At 43.9% G+C, this 14990-nt stretch overlaps 1 protein-coding gene across 2 annotated transcripts in view; it reads right to left on the bottom strand.

Moving 5' to 3' along the window:
• The window catches only part of LOC105470842 (Mab-21 domain containing 2), a 119001-nt gene that overhangs the window by 43012 nt on the left and 60999 nt on the right, over positions 1 to 14990 (bottom strand). The window contains exon 1 of one of the 2 annotated variants that reach the window (XM_071090650.1): positions 303 to 3585. The exons of the other annotated variant lie outside the window; for it this stretch is intronic. The gene's annotated coding sequence lies outside the window, so the exon portion shown is untranslated. Of the gene's footprint in view, positions 1 to 302; positions 3586 to 14990 lie in introns of those variants that run through there. 2 annotated transcript variants of the gene reach the window in all.

Below are 14990 nucleotides of genomic sequence, written 5' to 3'. Positions count from 1 at the left end.
ACGGTAGTTGACTGACTTAGATAACCAACCCTTCCGGGCCCCAGTTACCTCTATCTCTTAAAAAAGGAGGAGAGGGCAACAGATTATTCTGGAAACAAAATAAGTATCTTCATGAAAAGCACTTTGGATGAAGGGAACCACACAGTCAAGGAGACCAGCCTGCAAACTTACACAGCGCAGGCTAGCTGGCAAAACAGACCACATGCGTGCAAAAACAATATAAGGCAGGTATGGCAGCCCGCCTCCCCGGTGGCCCCTAACAACCCCACCTTCTGGTGTTCACACCCTTAGTCACCTCTCACCTTGTATCAAAGGTAGCAGTCAGTGTGATAAATAGGAGTGATAGTTTTTGCATCCAAGATTGGGTTATAAAAGGCATTGCAGCTTCAATCTTAGTCTTTTGTCTGTCTCTCTTTCTCTCATCACTCACTTTAGAAAAGCCACCTGACATGATGTTGAGTAGCCCTACGGAGAGGACGAAGAGGACGGAGAGGACGAAGTGAAGAAGTGAGATTTCCTGCCAAGAGCCTCACAGGCGAGCTTGGAAGTGGATGCTCTGGCCCAGTCAAGTGCTCCAAAGGCTGCAACTCTGGCCAACAACTTGACCACAGCCTCATGAGCAACTCTGAGCCAGAGCCACCTGCTAAGCCACTCCCAGATTCCCGACCCTTGGAAACTATGGGAGATAATACATATTTGTTGTGTTACAGTGTGGAGTAATCTGTTACACAACAATGGGTAACTAATACATCAGGCTACGCTGGGGGTTGCTAGGGTTTGGAAGAGGAAGAAATCCCTGAAAGCTAGGGGTTCTTTGTCAAAGGAACAGGTTTTGAAGGAAGGATGAGTTTGTAAGAAGTGGCAGAGTCTAATGTGCTGTAGACACGAGTAGAAGTGAACCAGGCAGAGGGGTGAGAGGGTTTCAAAAAAGCTCCATGGGCAGTGGGTCAAGAGCCAGGGATGGCAGGCCAGAGTGTCTACACTTTATACAGGCAATGGAGTGCAAGTAGGGTCCTTAAGCAAGGAGATGACTGGGCAGTAGCTAGGAGTGCAAGTCACCACTAGGGGGGCATATAAAAGATGAAATAGCTGTTGTAAAACCAGAGGCAGAGAGGTCAACCAGGAGCCTTCCGTAACGACCCAGTGGGGGAAACAAAGAGCTGAACTGGGGCATAGGTGAAGTAGGAATGGATTGAAGAGATGAATGGGAAGTACGGCAAGAACACGGTCTACCGCGTTGAACACTGGCCTCCCGTGGCTGCCTGTCAGAGCCAGAGGTTTCTAAGCACTCACTTGGTCATTTAATATGTGTGCATATTTAGTTCCATGCCTGAGGACAAAGCTACCGCAGGACACATTTTTCAGTCAAAGCACCACCGTTCATGCATATAACATGCTGTTCTGGTACACAATGCATTGCACTACAAAATTAATGCCATAAATATTGTAGATGTTATAGACACAAAATTATAGTAAATATGTAAGCTTCGTTTCCTCTTAAATCAACTTGGCCGCAAGAACTGACTCCAAATTACACTATCTTTAATAAAATGAAGTCAACTAATAATACTGATAATAAAAGAGAACACATGGAAGTAATACAGAGAAAATTCAAAAAATAATCCTTTATACCAGTGACAGGTCTGAGGAGGAAAGGCCTGAAGAACAATATTAGTATTATCAATCTCATCAAGTCATCCTATGCAACAAAAGAAAAATCATCAATGGAGATTCAAAGAACATTTCGATCCTGGAATTTTTTGGTTCTCTGGGAAGTGGACATGGTCCAATGACTCCGAGGTTGTCATATCCACTGTGCATGTTAAGTGCAATCAGGGCCATTCTAGTGGAAATTATGGCAGGAAAACTGACAAAAGGGCCCTAGCCTTTGGCAGACTGTGTCTTTGACCAACAGAAGTCTCAAGAGACTGGAGGTAAAGAAGTAACATGCCCTCAGGGTGAAAAGAACACATGTGGCCTTTCCTTCCCAGATATACGAGGTTAGTGCCCAGCTAGCTTAGTGTGCGTGGGAGGTCTTTTAGCCTACACTCATTCTGTAGTTAGGAAAGCTGAGGCTGAGAAATTAAAGCTACTAACTCAGGTCAGAGAGCCTGAAGATGAGATCGGGGCTGGCATCCAGATTTACTCAGGGAATAACATACTTCAACCCTGGGCAGCGAGAGGCTCAATCACCCACATCGGCAGCTTCGCTAAAGGATCCTCTGTCACTAAGTTAGTCCTGTCAATGGAACTACAAAAGACAAGTGCTGAAAGAAAGCTCCTTCCTGTCTCTGACACGTCAGAGTGGAATGTTCGTCAGCTTTCTTATGGGGAACACGTGCTAAAAACCCAGCTTGAGTAACCTATGCTTCTCTGCTTGCTATGATCAGACAAGGAGACTGTCATCACAGCGTAGAGGCCAGTCCTGCTAACATCATACTGTGCTGGGACCACAGAGATGCTCAGCAAGCGTCCTTTTAGATTAAAAAGCAATAGAGGTAGGGACATTTGCTCATGAAAGTTAGACACGATAAATTCACAGAAATATAAACATATCTCTACTTGGGAAACAGTGACGTCTGTATACAGTATGTACATATAAATAGCAAGACAGCTGGGTCAGGGAAGAGAGAGTCCCTCTCCATCCCAAAAATTGTAACAGAAAACCTATATTCACATCCTGGCTTTACCACTTAGCCATGTGACCTGCAGGTTACTTCACTTCCTGGAGCCTTGTTTACCCAAATTATAAAATAGAAATAAATATCCTCTTCTTTGCCAACCTGCCAAAAAGACTGTGAGAGAGAAGTATCTACACAGCCCCCAGCCAGGCTCACAAGCAGCCATGGCAAACCTCCATGCACAATCAGACAAGGAGCCTCCTGAAACGTATGCTCCATTTGTATGTGAGTCCCACACTAGCAGACTTGGGCCAGAGCACCTGTCCTCCCAGCCCCAGAACTCCCACTCCTCCTCTCCTACCATGCTTACTTCATCTGCTGATTATGAAATGTGCTATTTCTGTCCAGGGTTTGATTCCTGCTCAACTTTTTTCTTTCTAGTTCTGCCTCTCTCAGCTAGAAACCTGTCCTGACCCCACCTGAACCCCCCCGTGTTGCAGCCACACCAGCCCACGGGGCATCTAGTGCAGCCAGGCACTCTCACTTACACTGTCCTTACCTCGGTGATGATGAAGCCTGGACACACAATGCCCATTCACAGTCGAGCTTATTTTTATTTTACTTCCGTGCTTTTGGAGGCAAGGAGCGTGGACAGCTTTGGCTGCCCTGAATGTCGCTTGGTGCTCATGTGAATTAGATGTCCCCATCTTCATCACCCTGTCAGGAGACGGATGCCCCCACTCATGTGGTTATTTCAGAGGCAAAAGTATCTCTTCCATAAGACCTCTGCCAATCTCTAGTTGCCTCTCCCCATTGCTGTGCGCTCTTTAGCTTCCCCTGTCCCTTCCTTTCACCAACTGATTAGTAAATGAGCAGATGCAACAGCTTAAAATCCAATCCATCGCAAGAACAGAAAACCAAACACCGCATGTTCTCACTCATAGGTGGGAACTGAACAATGAGATCACTTGGACACAGGAAGGGGAACATCACACACCAGGTCCTGTTGTGGGGAGGGGGTAATGGGGAGGAATAGCGTTAGGAGATATACCTAATGTAAATGACGAGTTGATGGGTGCAGCACACCAACATGGCACCTGTATACATATGTAACAAACCTGCACGTTGTGCACATGTACCCTACAACTTAAAGTAAAACAAATTTTTAAAAAAATGCAATCCAAAGACCACCCATCCACTTCTGTTTACAAACTCGTGTCTCCTGATACCTCCCTCCTCTGGCAGATGGAGCCAGCACAAGCTTTTGAGGGAGATTAGGTGGAGCCCTGGGACACCTCTAAAACAGAGCTCCCCAATTCTGATGGGCTGGAGACTCCAGGGAGACAGGAAATGCTTCAACACCCTTTCCTGTCAACCTGACCCCTTCTTCACATTAACTCTTACGGTCTGATTCCAGCCTGTTCCTTCACAAGGACACCATTCACATACAACCATGTTTTGCCTGAAAAAGAGAAACCTGAATAAGCCAAGAGCCCTCCTTTGATGTGTAGGAGAAAGTCTGTTTCCAAGCCTCCCATCTCTCGGCCGGGCGGTTGGCAGCCTCTTTCTCTTTTCTCCTCCAAAGGAAGGCCAACATGATTAAAGCTCTGCCCCTTTCGTTCCCACTTGGAACTTTTACAACTGGTGATTAATAGCCTCTTAAACAAGAGTGATCCTCTACTCACTATTGATTTGGCTGCTAAGTCAACTTGATTCAAAAGTAAAAGAAACATGTATTCATTGTCTCAGTTCCTTGGGAAACTCGGAAGCTGCAGACTAAATGATGAAGAAACCTACAGAACAGTAACAGAAGGATGATAGGGTGACCAGCACATATTCCTCAAATGACATAAATTACTGAGTAAGGTTTTTTTTTCCCTTTATAATTAAGAACCAGGGTAAAAGTAACTTCCATCAGTTACATGTCACAGGAAGGACAAGGTACCATTCCTAACTCGGGTAACTGCCTTTCGCACCCCCAAAGGTTCTCATTTCACTGTAGAGTCAAGGGTAAGCTTTGTGGTAGAGAACATTTTGCAGCTATGAATCACAATTCCCATAAAGAAGTGGTTCCCCTCCACTCCCTGACTTGCTGAGCATCCTCATCTATGCTCCAATGATAAATTCCCATCCCAAGACCGAAGGGTCACAAAGGTGAGCAAATCATCCAGCTCTGCTCCTTAGCCCATAATTCTTGCCTCAGGTCTGAAGGTTCCCCACTCTAACAGGTTGATAATCTCTGCCTTCCCCACCAGAGTGCTCAGAGGGCCTTAAGGGAAGGAAAACGGAGACCGAAATGTCAAATATTACTGTGGTCTACTTCACTCCCCTCCACCAGAGGCTCAGAAAGAGTGGTACACAGGAGTCCACATTCTTTTATGCTCTCAAATCATGCCAGAGGCCAGGGGCCAGTGACTGGAGGCCAGGTGCGATGGCTCATGCCTGTAGTCCCTGCACTTTGGGAGACTGAGGTAGGGGGATTGCTTGAGCCCAGGAGTTCGAGACCAGCCTGGGCAACAGAGTGAGACCCTGTCTCTACGAAAAATAAAAAATAACTTAACCGGACATTAGTAGCACACACCTGTAGTCCCAGCGGCTTGGGAGGCTGAGGTGGGAGAATCACTTGAGCCCCTGGAGGTTAAGGATGCAGCAAGCCATGATCGTGCCACTGCACTCCAGCCTGAGACCCTGTCTCAAAACTGTATCTATGAAATAAAATAAAATAAAAATAATGCCTTTAGCTAAGTCGTTGAAACATTCTGATTAAATGCCCAATCATCTGTCTGGTTTAGACTCTAATCACAGTCATTATCTCATCTTTTAGTTAAATGTTATAAAACTTACATAGCATATCTTATTAATCCATATAAGCCTTTCTTCCATGCACATCTGAGATACATACAATAACAGTAATAAAAACAAGAGCAGTAACATTAAAAACAGTATTTATAGAGTGCTTACTCTAGGCCAGGCTTGGACTAGTTCATATACATTACTTCAATGAATCTTCATAACAAAGTTTTGGTATTTTGTTTATTTTGTTTTTATATATAATTACCTGCTCCACTGTTCTTCCTTCTCTCCTGCCCCAAGGCCACAAACCACGCCCTTGGCCCAATGTGTTCACATGTACCTAAACAAATCCACCCCACAGGGTCACTGGCAACACAGTTCCAACTCCCAGCCCACTCACAGCATCACCTCTTATGGAACCTGGAGATTTGGGGTCTCAGAAACATCTTTCTAAAACCTACCAAGAATACCCTGAACAGGAAAGCCATGCTGTCTCATTCAGAATCAGAGGAACAGCCATCATCTGACCAAGCCACATTCTGAACATGCACTACTGAAAAGCACTCCCTAGAATAAACAAAGCCAAGGACCACTTTTATCATTCCTGCTCCTCATACCAGAAACTTTGAGTCTGTGGTTTTCTTGAGGCTTCTCATTTTCACTTTTCTCTTGTATCTGTTTCAAGATAGGAGGTGTAAGCACAAACACTGGCAGTTGCATGCATGGGCACCTTCATCCCTGCAAACATTTTGATTAAATGCCAATTAATTTAAAATCTCCCACGTGGTCGATTTGAGGGTTCCCTAGACTCCTTTACTTAGAGGTAGCAGTTAGAGCCCCATTGGGGGAAAACTCATCACCATATGGAAGCAGACGCTCCGGAAATACCTTGGAAAGAGTCATTCCTGAGTCTTCATCGTCTCCAGGTCAAGGGAGCTGTAAGGAATCTAAGCCTTCATTAATCCCCCAGATACTCACACGATTATTTGTCAAACAAGATTCAGATGATTGGGGCTCAGAGACCCAACATTATTTTGCTGATTCAATGTTGAAAATGAATTCATAAACGTGTAAAGGCATAGTTTCTCCATTTAATTATCTAGAGATTAAGAAACACTAAATCTGTCAGACCTTATCATTTGGGACATGCTTGACAAATATCACCTTCTTCCCTCCCTGAAAACAACCAGAGACCGTGAAAAGAGAATGGGCTCTTCAATAGGTTGAAACTGGGTCCTTACCCTAGCTGTGCCACTAACTGGCAGTTAGGATCTTGCAAATGGTGTCTCCAAAAGGCGAATTTTCCTCATTGTAAAATAAGATCAACTCACATGAAACATTAGGATTAAATGAGACAGCCTGTGACACACAGCAGATACTTAACTTCCTTTGTTCTACAGTTACAACCATGAAACACCCCTCCCCATAGTGCTCCAAAATCAAAGTTCTTGCAGGAGAAACAGCAATTCCCAGTTCAACACAGCAGCAAATCAGTTGTCCAGACTCTACAAACTCAGTAACTCCTCAGCCTACCTGACAACTTACTTTATTAACTGGCTAAAACATCCTAAAGCTGTTTGCATAACACTCTTCCCTGGGGAACTAGAGGTGGAAATGATTATTTGGACATGATCTGAAAAACAAACAGTCGCATCCATTTTACATGGGGTAAAAATATCCCAGACAAGAAGGGCAGGTAAAAATCCATATAAATATGAAGGACCATCAAAAAAACATTCAAACAGAATTCAATGTGGGCTTAACTCTGATGAACTGTACATGCTCAAAAATAAAATATAACCAACCAAAATACACTAATGTCTATAGCTGTAACATTAGCATTGGTGGCAGCTTGTTTACATTTTCGGCCAAGAAGTGTTCTTCCATCTGGTCACATACCCGGCATGACACACATATTTTAAAGTTATTTAAATATTTCATGTGTGAAAACAGAGAGGTTACTTCATGTAGGCAAATTTGGAAGAAGTCAAGTGCTAAATATGCTGCAAAGATCCTGCTTAACCCACGGAAACTGACATTTTTCTTTCAGCCTGCCAGTTAAATGCCTACTCTGCTTTTTAATTCATTCACCCACTTCTACAAACATTTGCACTGACATTTTGCCAAAGAGCTATCCCACAAATCTCTAATGGGGAGGGAAGAAAGGAGTACAACAAATACAACATAAGTTTTAAACTCTGGGGGCATCTTCAAAAAACTCTGGCCCAGGTAAGGCTCCAAATCAAGCCAGATAAAATAAGTACTTTTGATTCTTGTAATTTTTTATTTCTTGAGCTAATCTGTCTATTCTAATTGTGCTTAACATATCACAAATTCAGTTTCATTATGAGATTCTCAATGGGGCAACCCATTGAGAACTTTAAAGCACATGTCTACATACGGCACCCCTCTGCTCAGTCCTGAAATGGCTGGGATTCCACTATGAGGACAAACCAAGATCCTCTGGCTAGCCAGAGGAGTGACAAGCCGGCTTCCAGGCTTCCCACCACTCCTCGTTCCCATGCTCACACCTGCCTCCCAGCCTGTTACTTGAACCTTCCGAATTCTGCACTGTGAGACTCTTCCTCCAATGCTCCCGTGGCTAATTCGTTAACCATCTTCAAGTGCAAGTTTTTCATGTCTTTTTTTTTTTTTTTTTTTTAAGATGGAGTCTCGCTCTGTTGCTCAGGCTGAAATGCAGTGGCACGATCTTGGCTCACTGCAACCTCCGCTTCCCGGGTTCAAGCAATTCTCCTGCCTCAACTTCCTGAGTAGCTGGGATTACAGGCATCTGCCACCATGCCCAGCTAATTTTTGTATTTCTAGTAGAGACAGGGTTTCACCATGTTGGTCAGGCTGGTCTTGAACTCCTGACCTCGTGATCTACCTGCCTCGGCCTCCCAGAGTGCTGGGATTACTGGCGTGAGCCACCGTACCCGGCTGTTACCATCTTACTTTATTTAATATTTCATCCACTTTACATCCCTTTCTACTTTGCTCTACTTCAACTTTTTTTCATAACACTTATTTTATTAAATAAAAAAAACATAATTTATGTCTATTGCTTATTATTCTGTTTGCCCTGCCAGAAGAGTATAAAGACAGCAAAAGTCCTTCTCTGTATTATATTGCTCACTCACATGTCCCAAGTGCCTAGAACAATTCCTGGCACAGAACATGCCTCATAAATGTCTGTTGAGTGAATAACTAAACTGTCAGAGACAGAAACATTATGTCATAGAAAATTTTTCTTTTTTTTTCTTTTGAGACAGAGTCTCACTCTTTCATCCAGGCTGGAGTGCAGTGGTGCGATCTCAGCTCACAGCAACCCGTGCCTGCTGGGTTCAAGCAATTCTCCTGCCTCAGCCTCCTGAGTAGCTGGGACTACTGGTGCGCGCCACCACGCCAGGCTAATTTTTTATATTTTTAGTAGAGAGGGGGTTTCATCATGTTGGTCAGGCTGGTCTCGAACTCCTGACCTCGTGATCTACCCGCCTCGGCCTCCCAAAGTGCCAGGATTACAGGCGTGAGCCACCGCACCTGGCCCATAGAACAATTTTCTAGGGTTCCACTAAGAAAAGACTAAGCTGGGAATTCTGATCTCCCAGGAGATAGACTCTACACTGAAGGAAAGCACCTGGGTGATATCTCCTAGTAGAATCTAGACAGCAAGCTCAAGCAGAGTAACAGAGAAGTGGACAGACTGTATACCTCTCAAGGCAGGCCACTGCAGGGTCTCTTCAATTTGAGGTTCAAGGCTCTCAAATCTAGTACCCACCTACCACATCTCTTATTCATTCCATCATTCATTGCATGTGTGGTGAGCTGGGCAGCATGGTTAGACCTGCTTGTACTTCTCCACATTCCAAAGAAAAGAGGTGCTTGCTATCAAGTCCCTGTGTGCACAGGCCAGGCCCCACCCAGATACACATACATGCTGAAAGCCTTTGGCCTCAGGCTCAGCCCTGCAGGCTGCTGAATCAGCCCTGAGCAATCCTGTCAGTGGACCGGAGCCCACCCCATCTCCCTGAGGCCCAGATCACTTGTGCTGCCCTAAGTCCACTGTGCACCATAATCTGAAGGGCAGTTTAGACAAAGGACTCGAAGTACAGCACACTGTAACAGCCACCCCACACCACAGGCCACCCCCAACTCTGAGCTACTGAACTCCACAGTCAGTTAAGACCTTTGTAACTGCCTCCCACGTTTATAATCATTTTTAAATACGTCTTCTATCCGGTGACTCATGCTGTGTGCCGGGAAGAGTATGGTTAAGAGCGCAGACTCTACAGTTAAACCAAGCTTGCTCTGCCACTTACTAGCTGTGTAACCTGTCTACGCCTTCTTCTGTTGCTGTGTAACCTATGTGTGCCTTCTTCTTTACCGGCAATATGGCAACAGTAACTCTGCCTAGGAAGTCGAGTAACTGTGAAGACAAATGAATTTAAAAGGTAAAGCTCATGGAACAATGAACATAGAACACCCTCAAGATATGACTCCTATAAACGAAATGTGGTATAGCCACACCATAGCATATAATTAAGCTATAAAAATAAATGAAGTATTGTTACACGGATAACCTTAAAAACATTATGCTAAGTCAAAAAAAAAGCCAGACACAAAAGGCCACCTATGATACAATTCCATTTATATGAAATGTCTAGAATAGGCAAATCCATAGATTCAGAAAAGAGATTTGTGTCTGCAAAGGGCTGCTGGGGAGGGGGGAGTAGAAAGGGACCACTAATGGGTATGGGGTTTCTTTTGGGGGCAATAAAAATATTCCAAAATTAGATAGTCATCAATATGAATTTTGTATATATACTAAACCACTACATTGCACACTTTTTTCTTTTGTCTTTGTCATTTTTTTTTTTTTTTTTGAGATGGAGTCTCGCTCTGTTGCCCAGGCTGGAGTACAGTGGCGTGATCTCGGCTCACTGAAACCTCTGCCTCCTGGATTCAAGCGATTCTCCTGTCTCAGCCTCCAGAGTAGATGGGATTAAAGGCATGCACCTCCACATTCCGCTAATTTTTGTATTTTTTAGTAAAGACAGGGTTTTGCCATGTTTGCCGGGCTGGTCTTGAACTCCTGATCTCAAGTGATCCCCCTGACTCGGCCTCCCAAAGTGCTAGGATTACAGGCGTAGGCCAGCGTGCCTGGCCAATTTTTAAAAGGTTCTTATTATTTATCTTCCTCCTCTTTGAGCACTCCAAGACAGTGCCCAAGTCTTATTGCTGTATCCTCTAAAGTATCCAACACAAAGCAAGACATGCTGTCAGATAAACTAAGGAACCACGATAAACGTGGAGCCAAAATTTTCTAGGAAACATCAACAAAGACTGGAACAACTGGGCAGCTTCGAGGAATGACTGGCAAACTTGGGCGAAGTTTTATCCCCCAGGCATCTGGAGTCGTGCCAGTGTACACAGATTCACTGCGGCCAAGGGTCCAGGGCAGGTTCTGCCAACAGGGGAAACGATCAGAAAGCAGAACTGAGACAGATCAGCTCAGGGAGAGAAAATACGGAGCGAGACGCCTCCTTCATCCTTTCACCAGGATTCACACTCCAGAGACACTATTTAGGATGCACAGCACCCATTTCCAAAATGCAGACCTATATGTATGGTCACTCTTCCATCGATGTAATTGCTACAAAAGCGAAGACACTGGAAAGAAAGGTTGTGAGGCGAAAGAACGCCACAGGAAGCAAACAGCCCTTACTTCAAAGCCGCAGGTTTTTGTTGGCTTTGCTTTTTGCTTGAACTGGCAGTCAGCAAAGAATTCTTAAATCTATTCTAGCACTCAGCTGAACCACCCTTGCAACCTGTTTCATATACAGGTTCTAGAGGTCACTTCGTAGCAGAACATTTTAAAGGAGGAAAAAACAGAAGAGGGAGAAATAAGCAATTGCCTCAAACAAGGAAAACAGTCTCTTTACTTCAGAGTGAAAAGAAAAAATAGATTCAGTTTCTTGCATCTTTTTGAATCCAAAAGCAATAAATACAGGAAATGTTAAACAATGAGAGCAAAATAAAAATCAATGTCCATTTGTTAGCATGGCTAACGTAATTTGGAGATGGACGACTGCCAGAAGCAGGTGAAGACCAGTTGTCTGGCAAGTTCTCCAATTTTGCCCTAGAATTTTCAGAACGAGTTCCCCACCACTGACCCCCACTTCCCGTCACTTTAACCAAGATGCCCGCCATCCTCTGTCTGTTACAGTCTCGCTGCATTTCCAAATTACTCCAGGTTTTCCTGTTCCTACCTTCATGACTGCGTGGAAATCCAGATTCTTAAAAGTGCTTTTTAAAATATCCCATCATCTTTCATTTCTGTTAACTACTTTTCTTTCTCCCTATCGCTGCCCTAAATCCACTTTTCAGTTCTCTCTCTCTCTCTGAGACCATTTTCATGGCCTTTGACCTGGTTTGTATTTAGTATATTGACTCTCTGATCCCTCTTCCATATAGTCCCAGCATTATAAATGGACAAATGAATGAAAGCAGTCTAGACTCCTTAACCTGGCCTTTGAGACCAACCACACTCACCAACCACACTGCCCCTCTAGGGTCTCCTCCCACTTCAGGACCCCTCACTCCACATCTCCACACCAACCAACAGTCATTCCATCCCACGCTGACCCTGTAAGAATTTAACACTCCTTTCTCTTTAGGAGGCACTTCTGTGACAAATGCTTTTTCACACTAAGGTAGCATTTAACATAAGGTAACTTTTATCATCGGACACCTGCGGAGTTTCAGCTCACCACTCACTGCAGATTTAACCATGTCTTATCTATAATGCCTTATTGTGCCCCTAAGTACCCATCATGGGACAAAATAGGGATTACAACAATAGCGGTGGTGTTCCCACCTGAGTGTCACTCAACGAATGCACACTGAATATGTAAATGAATCAATGAACCAAACAGAAAAATAGCTGAAAATATTTATGTTGCACTATGCTAGATGTTCCACATACATCTCTGGTGTTTTTGTTTTGTTTTTTTTAATTCTCAAAAGACTTACAGGTACAGGTGCACCTTGTTTGATGGTGCTTTGCTTGATTGTGCTTCTCAGATAGTTGTGATTTTTACAAATGGAAGGTCTGTGGCAATCCTGCATCAAGCCAGTGAGCATCATTTTTCCAATAGGAGGGTTCACGTGCGTCTCTGTGTCACATTATGGTCATTCTCTTAATCTTTCAAATGTTTTCATTGTTATTATACGTCATGGTGATCTGTGATCTCTGATGTTACTATTGTAATTGTCTTGGAGCACCAGGAATCACATCCATAGTGTGTTCTGACCGCTCCACAACCAGCTGTTACCCCAGCTCTCTTCCTCCCCGTGGGCTTCCCTATTCCTCGAGACATAACAACTTTGAAGTTAGGCCAGGGAATAATCCTACAGTAGCCTCTAAGTGTTCAAGTGAATGGAAGAGTCACATGTCCTTCACCCTAAGTTGAAAGACAGAAATGGTTAAGCTTAGTGAGGAGAGCATGTCAAAAGCTGAGATGGGCTGAAAGGCCTCTTGTGCCTAACAGCCAAGTTGTGGATGCAAAGGAAAAGTTATTGAAGGAAATTAAAAGTGCTACTGCAGTGAACACATGAATGATAGCAAAGTTAAACAGCATTGTTGTTGATATTGGGAAAGATTTACTGGTCTAGATAGAATACCAAAAGCCAATGTCCTATCCAGAGCAAGGCTCCGACTCTCTTCAATTCTCTGAGAGCTGAGAGAGGTGATGAAGCTGCAGAAGAAAAGTTTGAAGCTAGCAGAAGCTGGCTCATGAGATTTAAGAAAATAAGTCATCTCTGTAACATAAAAGTACAAAGTGAAGCCACCAGTGCTGCCGTGGAAGCTGCAGCAAGTTATCCAGAGGCTCCAGCTAAAATAACGAATGAAGGTGGCTATAGTAAACAACAGCGTTTCGATGGAGATGAAACGGTCTTGTATTCAGACAAGATGTCACTGCAACTTTCATAGTTTGAGAGAAGTTAATGCCTGGCTTCAAAACTTCAAAGGGCAGGCTGCCTCTCTTGTCAGGAGCTAATGCAGCTGGTGACTTGAAATGGAAGCCTATGTCCATTTACCATTCCGAAAATCCTAAGGTCTTTAAGAATTACGCTAAATCTACTCTGCCTGTGCTCTACAAATGGCAATGCAAAGGCCAGCTGACAACACATCTGTTTATGGCATGGCTTACTGAATATTTTAAGCCCACAGTTGAGACCCACTGCTCAGAAAAAAAGATTCTTTTCAAAATAGTTCTGCTCACTGACAATGCACTTGGTCACTCAAGAACTCTGAAGGACATGTACAATACAATTAATGTTGTTTTCACGTCTGCTGATACAACATCCATTCTGCAACTCATGTACCAATGAGTAGTTTTGAAGTAAATGTGAAGGCTCAGATACTTATCAGCATTTCTTAGCAATGAAGTTTGTTTGTTTGTTTGTTTGTTTTTCCAAGATGGAGTCTTGCTCTGTTGCCCAGAGCTGGAATGCAGTGGCATGATCTTGACTCACTGCATCCTCCGCCTCCCAGGTTCAAGCAATTCTCCTGCCTCAGCCACGCGAGTAGCTGGGATTACAGGCGCCCGCCACCACGCCCGGCTAATTTTTGTATTTTTAGTAGAGATGGGGTTTCACCACATTGGCCAGGCTGGTCTCAAACTCCTGCCATCGTGATCTGCCCTCCTCGGGCTCCCAAAGTGCTGGAATTACAGGTGTGAGCCACTGTGCCCAGTCAATAAAGTATTTTTAAATTAAGATATGTACATTTTTAGACAAAATGTTATTGTACACTTAATACAGTATAGGGTAATGGGAAATAAAAAATTTGTGCGATTCACTTTATTGCAATATTCACTTTCTAGGGATGGTGTGGAAATGAACCCACAATATCTTTGAGGTATGCCTCTATGCAGTATCATCTCCATTTTACAAATAAGGAAACTGAAGTTCCAGTTTCTAAAATCAGAGTGAAAACATGGAAGTGCCAGGATTCAGTACTAGGTCCGTGTACTCTAGAACCCATTCTCTTGATGACTAACTTCCTCTCCACTTTCCCCCTCCTTTTCTACCTCTCCATTTACAGGATAGATAATGAAGCTTCAAAGCAGCTATAAAGCAAGACAGACTGGGCATGGTGGCTCCTGCCTGTAATCCCAGCACTTTGGGAGGCCAAGGTGGGAGATCACCTGAGGTCAGGAGTTCAAGACCAGCCTGGCCAACATGGTGAAACCCCGTCTCTACTAAAAATACAAAAATTAGCCAAGTGGTAATCCCAGCTATTCAGGAGCTGAAGCAGGAGAATCACTTGAACCCAGGAGGCAAAGGCCGCAGTGAGCTGAGATTGTACCACTGCACTTCAACCTAGGTAATGAAGCAAGACTGTCTCAAAAAATAAATAATTAATTAATAAGAAAATAATAGTAATAAAGCAAGACAAAGGCAGAATCAGAGACCTACATGCTGTCATGTTTCCAAAGTTCAGAATAAAATCAACCAGGAGGAGACTCTGACTGCATTCAGACGGGATGCTCTAGTCTTATTAGAGGTCCG

Source organism: Macaca nemestrina, chromosome 2, assembly GCF_043159975.1.
Source record: "Macaca nemestrina isolate mMacNem1 chromosome 2, mMacNem.hap1, whole genome shotgun sequence".
Classification (NCBI taxonomy): domain Eukaryota; kingdom Metazoa; phylum Chordata; class Mammalia; order Primates; family Cercopithecidae; genus Macaca; species Macaca nemestrina.
The sequence above is the reverse complement of the archived record's forward strand: the minus strand, read 5'-3'. Positions and strand labels throughout refer to the sequence as shown.